General features: G+C 37.5%; 1 protein-coding gene across 7 annotated transcripts in view; it reads right to left on the reverse strand.

Annotated features, from left to right (window-relative positions):
- The window catches only part of LOC106868412 (uncharacterized), a 148,342-nt gene that overhangs the window by 19,036 nt on the left and 116,354 nt on the right, over positions 1-12,952 (reverse strand). The window contains exon 1 of one of the 7 annotated variants that reach the window (XM_014913651.3): positions 8,683-8,810. The exons of 3 other annotated variants lie outside the window; for them this stretch is intronic. The gene's annotated coding sequence lies outside the window, so the exon portion shown is untranslated. Of the gene's footprint in view, positions 1-6,885; positions 8,203-8,334; positions 8,481-8,682; positions 8,811-12,952 lie in introns of those variants that run through there. 3 more of the 7 variants (XM_052978381.2, XM_089347084.1, XM_014913652.3) reach the window with 3 other exon arrangements.

The following is a 12,952-nucleotide window of genomic DNA, read 5'->3' on the forward strand; positions in this document are numbered from 1 at the left end:
AGGGGAGAACAGAGGTGGACGTGAGTGAAGCTGGCAGAGTGGTGGTGGTTCAAGTGAAGCTGGTGGAGTGGGGGTTATGGTGGTTCTGCCTACCAAAAGCTGTTCTATTGATTCCATGGCACTGCTATGTGTATTGGCTTTAAACAAACGAAGAATCCTGGTTGAGCAAACAGAGAGTTGCTTGTAATATTTTTATTTGCTGGGCTATAAAAGATACATTTTAACAGCAGGAAAAAAAGGGATGTGGTGATAGCCATGCTTGTACAGAGAGTAAAGTAAGTGGAACGGGGCCCCAGCAAGGAAATGAAACCTAATTGCAGAGTCAGTTTGCAGAGGAACTTACCTCCTGTACCTGGTATGTTACTAAATGTGTATACACGTATACACACACACACACACAAGTGTGTGTAAGCATAAATAAAAACACACGCACATATATAAGCATATACAGACTCACACACATGTACACACATGCACACACACACACATGTACACACATGCATACACACACACACACACACACAATTTTTAGCCAGCAAGTTTCACTGACAAAGCATTGGTGAATTGCAGCCAGGCAGCTCTGTATGTGTGTGTGTGAGAGAGAGAGAGAGAAAGAGAGGAGGAGGGAGGGAGAGAAAGGATGGGGAAGAGAGAGAGAGAGGGGGGGAAGAGAAAGAGAGTTGCAGCAATCCACAAGATTAATATTTAACTCCGTAATGGGTACAGTTGGATCATTTTTGCAATGTTACCTGGATAGAGAGATGACCTATCCAGGGGTAGATTTCACTCTCACTCACTCAACAAGAAGCGATAATGGAATTAATAAGTGCAAACACAACCATGTGGGTTTAGGTTTAAGCTCAGTGAATGACACCTTAGAAAAGTTTCTGCTACAGTGGCCTTGGAGTGTATGTGGGTGGGGGGGGGGGGGCTTTTCAAAGATTTGTTTGACACCCACACCCTAACAAGATGAAATTTGGTTGATAGACACCAGTCAGGGGGACAACTTGTCTTCCTGAGTAGTTCTTAATCCAAAGCTCTCATTTAACACAAGTTGGCTTGTGGCTAACTGAACCTGTTAATTCCCACATTTTTTTTTTAATTAATAAATTTATTATCAGAAAACAGTTCTTTATAATAATGCATCAATTCATTCTTGTTACGTTATCTTTTATTTGTTTCACTCATTGGACTGGGACCATGCTGGGTTCACCACCTTGAAGAATTTTTTAGTCAAATGAACTGACCCCAGTACTTTTCATTTTTAAAACCTGGTACTTATTGTATCAGTCTGTTTTGCTTAACTGCTAAGTTATGAGGCTGTAAACATACCAACACCAGTTGTCAAACAGTGGTGGGGTACAAAGACACAAAACACACACACACACAAGTAAGGGTTATAAACCTTATTAAGGGATAATAAATCCAATGAAAATACTGGTTAATTACCAATCCATAGATGATGTGTGTTCATGACACATGGTTCATCAATGCAATTGACTTTGAAATACCAGTTTCAACCTTATTACATGTCTCCTTAGTTAAAGTTACTCTCACTGGACTGATGAATTTAAGAAGAGTTAGCAAAGGTCACCAAATAATTTGTTTGCCGATTTCTATAAACACTACCTTCTCCTCCTGTGTTCGATTGAGGCCTTCTTTAATCAGCTCTTTTTCTATATATGCTATCAGTTAATGGTTTATATCCATTATCTCAATATGCATTTCTAATCAGTATATCTTTACCACCTCTGAAGAGATTCATCTTATAATGATTTTAATTTCATAAATTAATTATCTAAAGATTACTGAATCGAAAGAGCTGTCAGAGATGTCATCATATTTTATAATTAATAAATAATATTTCATGAATTACCTCTCCATTTTCTCCTTATTCTTTACATATATAAATAGATAGATAGATAGATAGATTTGTTGGCACTCTGTCGCTTACAACGTCGAGGGTTCCAGTTGATTCGATCAACGGAACAGCCTGCTCGTGAAATTAGCATGCGAGTGGCTGAACACTCCACAGACACGTGTACCCTTAACGTAGTTCTCGTGGATAATCAATGTGACAATGTGTGACAAGGCTGACCCTTTGAATTACAGGCACAACAGAAACAGGAAGTAAGAGTGAGAGAAAGTTGTGGTGGAAGAGTACAGCAGGGTTCACCACTATCCACTGCCGGAGCCTCGTGGAGCTTTAGGTGTTTTCGCTCAATAAACACTCACAACGCCCGGTCTGGGAATTGAAACCGCGATCCTATGACCGCGAGTCCGCTGCCATAACCACTGGGCCATTGTGCTTCCACAGATAGATAGATAGATAGATAGATAGATAGATAGATAGATACATAGATAGATATATGTAAGCTCCAAGGATTGAGGCATAGGAAGAGAGTGAGCTTCAAGCAATCCGTAGAAAATATTAAAAAACAATTTTCAGGAATAATAGTGGTTTAATGGGACAGAAAGTTATGGAATTTTTCATATCTAAGTACGGTAAACTGAAAAAAATTACTTTATATTTCACAGTAGGCAGCCAGGTTTACCGGGTATGTGAATCCTCCGTGTGTTAACATGGGCTTCCTAACAACAAGGTAAACTTCATTTAATCAAGATACCCTTGGCCTGAAGAGTAGCCTGTGGTATACATCTCACTTGGATATTTACCACTTCTGAGGTTCTGTCTCCTACTAAACATATGTAGCCCTGATCTTATCTACTCCATTCCATAATTCTTGTATGTCATCATCATCATGTATATATATATATACGACAGGCTTCTTTCAGTTTCTGCCTACCAAACCACTTACAAGGCTTTGGTCAGCCCAAAGCTATAATAGAAAACATTTGCCCAAGTGGGACTGAACCAGAACCCAGATTGGGAAAGCAAACTTCTTACAACTCAGCCATTCCTATCCATTCTGACAGATTGAAAGGTATCTGATTGCTGTTGTTTTTTGTCAACAGAGAATGCCTTCACCCTTTAGATCAGAGGTTAAGCTTTTTAGGCCACCACCTCCCTCTCATGGTCCTCAGCACCTCCACTCCTATTTTTATGTATACTCTCTACTCTTACTCTTTTACTTGTTTCAGTCATTTGACTGCGGCCATGCTGGAGCACCGCCTTTAGTCGAGCAAATCGATCCCAGGACTTATTCTTTGGAAGCCTAGTACTTATTCTATCGGTCTCTTTTGCCGAACCGCTAGGTTACGGGGACGTAAACACACCACCATCGGTTATTAAGCGATGTTGGTGGGGACAAACACAGACACAAACATATACAAACACATACATATATATATATATATATATAAACAATATATGAGTATATGAATATATATGTACATGTATGTACATACCTTCATCTACATGTACACACAGATACATAACTGGGTACATGACGTGGCAAAAGAACATGGACAAAATGATAAACAAGGTACAACAAACAGGCAAGCCACATAGAAACATCTCCTTCATCAGCTGCCACCATTAAAACACCGGCGTTAAAACACAAATTAAATCGTTTTCGTGAAGGATAGTGGCGGACGGAAAACAAGACAAGAAAATGAAACGGTATATACGACAGGCTTCTTTCAGTTTCCGTCTACCAAATCCACTCACAAGGCTTTGGTCGGCCCGAGGCTATAGCAGAAGACACTTGCCCAAGGTGCCACGCAGTGGGACTGAACTCAGAACCATGTGGTTGGTAAGCAAGCTACTTACCACACAGCCACTCCTGCGCCTATAAATATTTTACTAATTTATATATACTACGAATCATTTGATATTTAATATAATATTATATAGTTTGTATACAATACAAACTACATGAATTCACAGCGTCCCCCAATCCACTGGCTTTCTCCTAATGCCTCCTTTTTCTCTACCACCCCCTTAGACAGCACTCACCTGGACCATCTCAACACCCACGGGGGGGGGGGGGGAGTAGCATCCACTTCGAGAACCTATGCTTTAGATAATGTGTATATTCATGACACATGATTCATCAAAGCAGAGTTTCAACCTTATTACATGTCTCTTTAGTTAAAGTTACTCTCACTGGACTGATGAATTTAAGAAGAGTTAACAGAGGTCAGCAAATAATTTGTTTGCTAAACAAGACCATGTGCTCTCCTTAGATCATTGATCCAAGGGTAGAAGACACTTACCCAAAGTGCCACACAGCAGAACCGGACTAAAAACCATGTGGTTGAGAAGCAAACGTCTGAGCTGCACCTACCTTTATGACTAATAAAATATGGCAGAATTCTGGTTTAAGCACCCCATATCTTATATATTTTTTTAGAATTTTCAGAAAATTTTTGCAAATTTGTGTTCTACATTTGGGAATTTATACAATTATGAAAAAAAAAAAATGTTTTCCGTGTGTGATTTCAGAGCGATTCGGGTGTTATTTTTAGTACGTCTCATGACCACATGATACCTTCTTCATTTCTTTGTCACTCTGACATGTATTGATGTTTTTCAATATTTTTCTCCCCATAAACACATTTAAAGGAATGATGATGCACCGAAGGGTGGTCCATTGCTGGGATTTAAGCAAAATATTCAGACTGTCCAAATTTTAAACACTGATTAAAAACAAAAAAATTTGAGAAAGAGTGAAACTTTTAGGATTTATGGGGGTGATGGCTTCAAAAATTTTATGAGGGATTATATGGGATGCTTAAACCAGAATTCTGCCAAATATATACCTAGTGGGTGAAATATTAATAATTATTTTTATGGTCTTACTGAAATTTTTTTTTTGAAGCACAAATCCTGAGAAAGCCCCTTGGGACAACACCTGGAAGAATTTTGCACCACTATTCCATATCTCTAAGTCGACAAAAGCAATGTAGAATCCACTGCTTAGACTAGAGACCCAACAAAACATAATCGTATACATTCCCAAAACATGCAATAGGTTTGAACATAGAATAACATTTTAATAATTTATTGTTCTACTCAGCTATCTTTCTTCTATATCAGTGATTCTTCTCCTGATTGGTAGCATACCTGTGGGGAACAATAACCTTACAAAAAAAGGATGTGTGACTGAGGTGGTGGGGCAATGTCAAAGAAGTGCTGGGTATTCAGAGGGGGTGGAATTTTTCATAGAAAGAAAATATTTAACCCTTTAGCATTCAAACCAGCCATATCAGACCCAAATATTCTAATTGTTTTATGTTCAAACTGATCAGATCAAGCTTCTCACACCTACCCGACAAATGTCATTCTAAAAATAAACGATCTCAAAGCTACAAGACAATGCATAATTAATTCAAAACAAGTTGAATAAATAAATATTTCATTTGACTGAGTAATCTGAATGCTAAAGGGTTGAAGCAGGTTCAATACTTAATCTTTTTAAACACATTTTTAAAATCATCATAGTCAAGATTAGAATACTTATGTTATAGACATTGTGCTATCAGTGAGCAGAAAATATGGCTGATAATGCACTAATGTTATATGTAATTTCATTATAAAAGAAATAGTAAAGTTATATCAAATCTTGGTGTAGTAAGTGATCACCTTCTTTTTTTTTTTTAGTAATCTCAACACAAATTGACCAAAGAAGGCACTAATCCTTGCAAATATCTAAAAAGAGGTACATACTGGATAGATTAGTGTTAGAAAACTTGGGTAATAAAATCAATAAACCCCTAAACAAAATTAACAGCATTTTTGCTTAAAATAATGTTTCCCATTTTTTTTTTATCAAAATCTAGGGAGGGATCATTAGTAAACCACCATTTGGTGAAGGGGAAGGGCACTAGGTTACAAAAGGTTGATAACCACTGATCTACATGATTGTCAAACTGTTTACTAATTAGTGTAACAGGAGAACTCATTAAGTTTAATAGCAGCAAGTAGAGAATCTAATATTTCAGTTTTTATATCCCTCTGAGAGAGTCACTTATGTTGTTGGCATGGGATAATTAGTACACAATATGTGCATATGTATGTGTGTGTATGTATGTATATATATATGATATGTTTATTGTATGTATGTGTGTGCGCGTGCATATATCGTGTAGGAGTGTGGCTTACTAGAATCAGGCTACATATCTACTAATTACCAACCAAAATCTGAAACCAGTTACACAACTCACGGTTTGTCATGTTCTCTTTCACCCAAATTAGGAATAAATCTATACTAAGCATTTTAAATCAACTCAACTAAAATTCTCTCTAATAATATCCAAAACATTACAAGATATCTCCCAGATTCACAGGAATTAAACCATTCCACCTACACAAAAATATCAACTATTAATATTTATATGTTGAGTCACAATTTTAACATAAGCACTGAATATTTGTAAACACTATTTCAGAATCATGAAATGACAAACCATCTCTAAGTGATCCACATTTTGTATGTTTCCCAACCACATGGTTTTGGGTTCAATCCCACTGTATAGCACCTTCCTTAGGCAAGTATCCGCTATAGTTCTAGGCTGGCCCAAACATCAAGAGTGGATTTGGTCGACAAAAATTGAAAGCCCATTGTATACGTATATGCATGTGTATATATGTGTAAGTGTATGTGTGCATGTTTGTATGTGTATATAAGTATGTATATGTGTGAATGTGTGTACGTGTGTATGCATGTGTATGTATGTGTGTATATGCATATGACAAAAATTGTGTTACACAGTGTTATCAAAGTTTAGAATTTCTGTCTGCATCTTCTGGTGCTGTGGTGAATAGAAAATAGGTTCCGGGACAACAAAGATTGGATTGCATGACTATAACATGAGACTGTAATATATGGTGAGGTTAGGTGGTTGTGTCTGAGGCCCTCATCCCTCAGCTATGTTCATTCTTTGATATGCTATCAAACAAGAAATTCCAAGAGTACTTACTTACAGTGTGCTCCTATTTGGAGTACACAGAGAGGTTAGATATCTGCAGGGAAGATATTACCCACTGATAAATAACTGCCAAGATAGACTGGAATAAAGAAATTATAGATGCCACAAGCAAAAGAACCAATGAAGAGAGAAGAAAGAACATTGTGGAGCAACACAAGATTTGGTTGGATAAAAAGAAAATTCGTTCTATAGAACATGGCGTGGTTGTGTGGTAAGAAGGTTGCTTCTCAACCACATGGTTCTGGGTTCAGTTCCACTGCATGACACTTTGGAGAAGTGCCTTCTACTATAGCCTTGAGCTAACTAAAGTCTTGTGAGTGGATTTGGTAGATAGAAACTGAAAGAAGCTCATTGTGTATATGTGTGTGTGTCTTTGTGTCTGAGTTTGTCTCCCAATACTGCTTGACGATCAGTGTTGCTGTGTTTACATCCCTGTAACTTAGCAGTGTGGCAAAAGAGACCAATAAAATAAATACCAGGCTTAAAAAGAAAATAAGTACTGGGATTGATTAGTTCAACTAGAATTCCCCAAGGTGGCATCCCAGTACAGCTGCAGTCTAATGACTGAAACAAGTAAAAGAGAAAGGATAAAGATGGTGCCATAGATGTCTTTGTCAACTTAACAAGACTTTTAACAAGGTTCGATGCAATCCTGTCAAGTGTGCAATAAAAACATCGAATGTGGTTGAAAGACTTGTTCCAGACATTAAAAATAGTGATTTTGGCATATGAAAGGGTTTCTGTCAAATCTGAGTCTTCAGCAAATTTCTTTTTTAGAATTACAGACAAATTTAGAACTGGATGTTTATGAGAAACTTGTTTGCTGAGGACTAGTTGTCACAAATAGTAAAATAACCCTTTAAAGGAATCTCTATGTAGTTGTTCAACATGTTAGAAATAATAGTTAAATCTCCCTCAATTCACACACTACTATTTTACATAAGAAAAGGAAACATTACACAATGTAGACATTTAAATCATTCTCAAAACGATGAGACAATCAGAGCTTTTGATTATAGTTCAACTCAATCAGGACTGACCTGGTATTAAATAATAGCCCTCTTAAATATGTATCACAGCTTACACATGGAGATGATCTGTCTGCCTGTCTGTTTCTCTCTCTCTCTCTCTCTCGCTCTCTAAAAGATCAACCAATTTCTTATACTGCAGTTTGGAATGTTATATGATCTATTCACATCTATATTTTATTCTTCCTACTTTTAACACTGATTAGCATCAAATTCTTCGTTAATTACTATCCCCACTAAACCTAGATAGACACACACTTCACCATATATCTATATATCTACGATATAAATCTTTTTCCTCTTCCTCCTCCTCCTGACTGGCTGGCTGGTCTAGATATATAGACGTTATCAAAGAGGAACTAGGTTAACAAGAGTTAATAAAGCGTACTATTTTATCACCATCATGACTTACTTCTGCAAAAGCAAACCTCGCTCTATCGCAACATCTGGGTAATCATTTCCTCGTGTATACAAAACAGTGTCACAACAGCTGAACTCCTTTTACATACACGCACACACAAAATCATCGTGCCTTTCTCTTTCCCCCCTCCCCACTCCTCCCCACTCATTGCCTCTTCTGTCACCTCCCAGTTTATATGACAGTTGGCAAGTCTGAAAAACACGTTTTTCGCCTCTCCTTGACTTTTTCACCCCGGATGGCGTGACTATTCACCTTCAAACCACCACCACCATCACCGAATACGGCAGCCGCCAGCACCACCAGTGCCTTTCTTCGTGAGTAAATAGAAAAATAACAAACCTGGCTTCCCAAGACGCCACCAACCTCACATATACATACCCCACCCGCTCTTCTTTCTAATCTAGACATGTGACAAGACAAGTCAGTTGTTCTTCGTCCAGTCTTTCCCATTTCAACTTTTAAATGGAAAAAGCAAGAAAAGAAAATAAGAGTTATGTCCCTTGTCTCTCACGTTGCGACCAATTCGTGTGTGTGTGTGTGTGACACGTCCGTAGAGAAACAAATGTTTCATGTCAATGTTGAATCACACACACACATCGCCTTTCCACACAAAACTTAACAAACTCACGTCTCTCTCTCTCTCTCTCTCTCTCATCCTCCCCCACATACATACAGAGACACCCACTTCGTATCCTGTTACTGACGTCGTTTGTGTCCATGACAAAAGCACTTCAATGTTTAACTCCAGTTATCATCATCTCTACACACAGACAGACATATTTACATCTGAAAAAGCAGACTTCACCATTGGCTGGTTTAGTTTCATGGCTCTAAACGTTCACAGCAGTATAAAACTGTGACGAGTGTTCCGTTTCACTCGGCCCAGTAGGGAAAGTGAGCCTTGATCCAATGGTGGATTTGTGCGTATGTTTCTCTAGCAGCAGAAATATAACAATATATAAACAGTTTTTATATTTCTGCTGCTTTTAAATAAAGTATATTACTCTACCTCTGGTATTTGAGTACTCTTTTTTCCACCTTGTTGCACATTCATGTGCTTACTTCGGTATATATATATATATATATATATATATATATATATATATATGTATATATAAATAATGAGGGTAGAAATTGATATCAATCAATTAACATCAATTTAAACCAGTGGTGTAGCATATTAAAAAAAAATCCGAAGATTTAAAAATTATATTACAATTTATAAGAGGAATGACCACTCTTATAAAGAACACACTCTGTGGTAAGGCGATTTGATGTCTATCTCTAGCATATAGGAATCCACTTTAGTGGTCATTCCTCTTATAAATTGTAATATATATATATATATACATATATATATATATATAGATTCAAATGAATATGGTACTTAAGTTGAGGCACCAGAATTTAGCATGGTATTATCCATACAATTTCAAAGGAAGGTGATTAAAATCAAAATAAACAAGGATATCCTTATTGCTTATTTTGATATATAATGATTTTTTTTTATATATATATAATGATTTTTTGGCTAATTTCTGGAAGAAAATGGGCATTTTTTTGTATTTGCTGCCGATAAGAAAACTGCACATGCATGGTAGATATGAAAAATTATAACACATAAGCACGAGGCATGTTTCTATGTATTGCCTTGTATTTATGTGTTAACTTTGGCTTTCCCGCTGATGATAGCTGGCCTAGCAAATTATTTTATTTTGCTGAAAATAGCTTGAGACCTTGGTTCAGGAAATAAAAGGTAAATGTTTTTATTTTTCATTCCCTTTCGAAATTATCCCTAATTGTGGTTTGGAGTTTGACTGCTCCTTCTAGCGGATTCGATGTCCTATTATGGACATCTCTCATGTGTTTAAATGTACACAGTATGTATGTATATATATATAGATGGCATAACAGCTGTATATATGTGCATTATACACACACAATATATTGTATATGTGTGTGTGATGTTTTATTTTTGACTTGTTCATTTATTCGACTGTGGCCATGCTAGGGCACCAACTTGAAGAATTTTTAATCGACGACCTCAGTACTAATTTTTTTGTTAAGCTTGATACTTATTCTATCATTCTCTTTTGCTGAACTGCTAAGTCACAGGGATGTAAACATACCAACACTGGTTGTTAAAAAGTACTGGGGGAGAAACAGAGACAAAGATACACACACATAGGTATACAAGGTTAACATATCTGCTAATTTATATGTGTGTGTATATATATATATATATATATATATATATATATATACACAGTGGGCTTCTTTCAGTTTTCATCCACCAAATCCACTCACATGGCTTTGGTTGAACTGAGGCTATATTAAAAGACACTTGCCCACGGTGTCTTGCAATGGGACTGAACTTGGAACGGTGTAGTTGGGAAGCAAGCTTCTTATCACACAGCCCCATCCGTGTCTATAATATTATATATACTTTTCAGTTGAGTTTATCTCAGAACCAAGGTATGTGAAATCATCAATTTGATTTATGGGATCTCCGCTTGTGCTGGTAATTGTGAGCAAGGAATTTGGTTTTACTAGGATTAACAAGTAGTCCAACATTACGTGCAGCTAATTCTAGACTATGAAGTAATTAGGTGGAGGTTGATATGATGTCAAAGACCAAGGCTAAATCATTAGCATAGTCTACATTATTTATTTTTAGATTTGGATGTCCAATTGATCTTCCTTTCATGAGTGTGAAACCAAGGCTGTTTAGATAGTCAAGTAATGCTCTGAGGAGATAATCCAGAATGATCACAAAAAGAAAAGGTATCAATATGTCCCGCTGAAGTACTGCGGCTCTGATAGGAAAGAAACTTGTATCTCCATCTGGGGACCTTACCATTGATTTAGAGTTGTTATAGAACAATAATTGCAGCTGTTGTTTCTCCAGGGATACCACAGGCCAGTAGTATTTTTTCTATTTTACCACAGTGTATAGAGTCAAAATCATTAATGTAGCCCCTTATGTATCACTATATCTCTCTCTACACTGCTCCTACAATTGCACATACTTTCTGCTCTATTCTCCTTCTTGAGCCACTCTTGTATCTCCCACCTTACCCTTCTTCATGCTGGTATTTTCCATCATCTGTACCCTCCTGATTTGTTAATCACTCACTACATTAACCTCTACTACCACCTGTTTACTATCAGAGCTCATCATATATAGAAGGGGGTTCTCAAAATATTTTCTGATTATAGGGAAAGATTTGACTAAGACTAATCCCAAATAACCCGTAAACTAGCATTCACTCTCAAAATACATTCAAATTGCATCTAACCTCAAGATTTATATCATCATCATCATTTAACATGCTTGTATGGGTCAAACAATCCATTGAGGTAGATTTTATATGGTTAGATGCTCTTCTTGTCACCAACACTCAACTGTTTCCAAGTAAGGTAAAATTTCCTCATGGCCAAACATGCTTTTCACAAAAGTCTGCAAACAAACAATATTTCTTGTATGACGATAAAGCTCATTTACAACCATCAAGTGAGGCTAGAGAAGCAAAGGTGCACATTTAGTACACACACTCAAACACGATAGGCTTGTTTCAGTTTACCAAATCCACTCATAAGGTTTTGTTGACCTGGGGTGATAGTAAAAGACACTTGCCCATGGTGCTGCACAGTGGAATTGAACCCAAGACCACATGGTTGGGAAGCACGCTTCTTACCCATACAGTTAAGCCTGTCTATACCTTACACTGGATATTGGAAAAGAGCTACCTGTATCATGACTGTTACTCAGAGCTCTGCGACCACTACAAAGGCTGTAAAACATGAAATGGGCAGCTGCAATGGAGACTATGAAGACATGGCCAGTGGGAAGGGGTACAGCAGGCAACTTGACTGTGCCCACATGCTGGAATTTGTGCAACAACTGGTGAACAGGGCCTTAGTCTCAATTCAGGTGGCTATGTGAAGCTGCTAGACTGTGGCCAATCCCTAGCTGGAGAGAGTTGTTGCTGGAAGGTCATATGCAAGGCAGCAGGATTTGGTTCCTTGCCAAATCTCTGGAAAGATTTGGAAGTGGTTGTTGGAGAATTTCTACAATTTCACCAGCCCCAATCTCTGGCCTTTTAATTCACCTGACTGTGATCCAATGGTTTACTTACTATGTGTGGGGTGTGGTTGAGAAAGACACCAACCACTCTGCTTGCAACACCAAAATCAAGCTGGTGGCCAAGATCAAGATGTTCGAAGATCTTCCCAAGATCATAGTGAGGAACACATACGCCAGGTTCCTGAGTCAACTTGAGGCCATAGTGGAAGCTGAAGACGGTTAATTTTTGAATAAACTATTATCTCCCAGCCATAATCTAGTTGATTTTTTTGTTTGTTTTTTTAAAATACTTTTATTTTTGGAATGGATATTATGTTTTCTTTTCCTTTTATGTAAGCTGTCAAATTTAGCCTAAACATTCTGCATCATCATCACTTAGCATCCATTTTCCATGTGGGCATGGGTTAGATGGTTTGGCTGGAACTGGTAAGTTGGAGAGCTGCACCAGGCTCCAATCTGTTTTGGCTTGGTTTCTATAGTTGGATACCCTTCCTAATGCCAACCACTTTACAGAGTGTGCTG

The sequence above is a fragment of the Octopus bimaculoides genome, chromosome 2, assembly GCF_046866305.1.
Source record: "Octopus bimaculoides isolate indiv1 chromosome 2, ASM4686630v1, whole genome shotgun sequence".
NCBI classification, from domain to species: Eukaryota; Metazoa; Mollusca; class Cephalopoda; order Octopoda; family Octopodidae; genus Octopus; species Octopus bimaculoides.